Source organism: Salmo salar, chromosome ssa04 (genome assembly GCF_905237065.1).
Source record: "Salmo salar chromosome ssa04, Ssal_v3.1, whole genome shotgun sequence".
Taxonomy (NCBI): Eukaryota; Metazoa; Chordata; class Actinopteri; order Salmoniformes; family Salmonidae; genus Salmo; species Salmo salar.
The window spans coordinates 69,698,726-69,699,700 of record NC_059445.1 but is presented as its reverse complement, the minus strand read 5'-3'; the positions used below and the strand labels follow the sequence as shown (position 1 = coordinate 69,699,700).

Here is a 975-nt window from a genome sequence, read left to right as displayed (position 1 = left end):
CTTTTATTTGCGGATGATTGAATTGATCCCTTTTCATTTTTAGAATTGGTTTTCGGATTTCATTTGAAATGGGTTTTAAGGGTGCTGTCATATCAACTTGGTTTTCCTGCAGTAGCTAACCGAGTGTGGCATACAATACATGCTTCCCCCCCCTCCATAGAACTGCATTAATTCCACTGATATCGCCTCTCTTGTTAGTTCAGAAGTTCATGTTAAGGTTAACTATGCAGCGGTAGGTGGGTGCATCCAAATCCTTTTTGTCTAATGCTTTCAGTCAGAGCTGAATATATTACATTGTAGTGTGTCATTTCATAAGTACATAGTAAAGACTGTGTCCTGGGTTGATGGGTGACAAACAAAGCATTGTGTTGTCAGCCCAGAAACCATTCATTGTAATGCCTATGATTTTGTCCTTTTCTTCCCTGTGAGAAATGCCTGCCCATTTGAAAGATTGCCTTAATATTACTTTGTTGTTTTCGTCCTCAAAGTAGATGGCTGTATGTCTGTCTGTTTTGCTTTCAGTTCATGCTCATCATCCCGTCATTCAGAATTATCTCCATAGGCATCACATCAGGCTTAGCTTGTCAAAGGTGTCCCTGGGTTTCGTCACACCCTGTATGTAGTATAGTTGACTATACGATCACCAACATTTTGTATTATAGTACAGGAGGTATGTTAGATATGAATTTGACCTTACTCTCACAGCACAGGATATTAGTTATGTGTTCTCACCTGGACCTTAAATGTTACGACATCCATCCCCCAATACTGAGCATGGCAACCATTTTACCTTGTTTTCCTTCAATTCTTATAGCAGCACATTGTGCCTTTTGCACTAACCTGCTGCACCATCCCAGTAAATAGCTCCTCTGTTTAAATGTGAATACAAGGGGTCAAAGGTAACAATGACAAACTTTTCTCCAGTGCAACTGTAAATTATTTGAGTTGAAATAAACTTGTCATCTGTTGAAGATA

At 39.3% G+C, this 975-nt stretch overlaps 1 protein-coding gene across 2 annotated transcripts in view; it reads left to right on the top strand.

The window, feature by feature from the left end:
• tmem248 (transmembrane protein 248) overlaps positions 1-975 on the top strand; it is a 31,084-nt gene extending 30,109 nt beyond the window's left edge. For both annotated transcript variants that reach the window (XM_014197875.2, XM_014197876.2), the window contains one exon: positions 1-975. This exon is cut by the window's left edge and continues 1,364 nt beyond it. The gene's annotated coding sequence lies outside the window, so the exon portion shown is untranslated.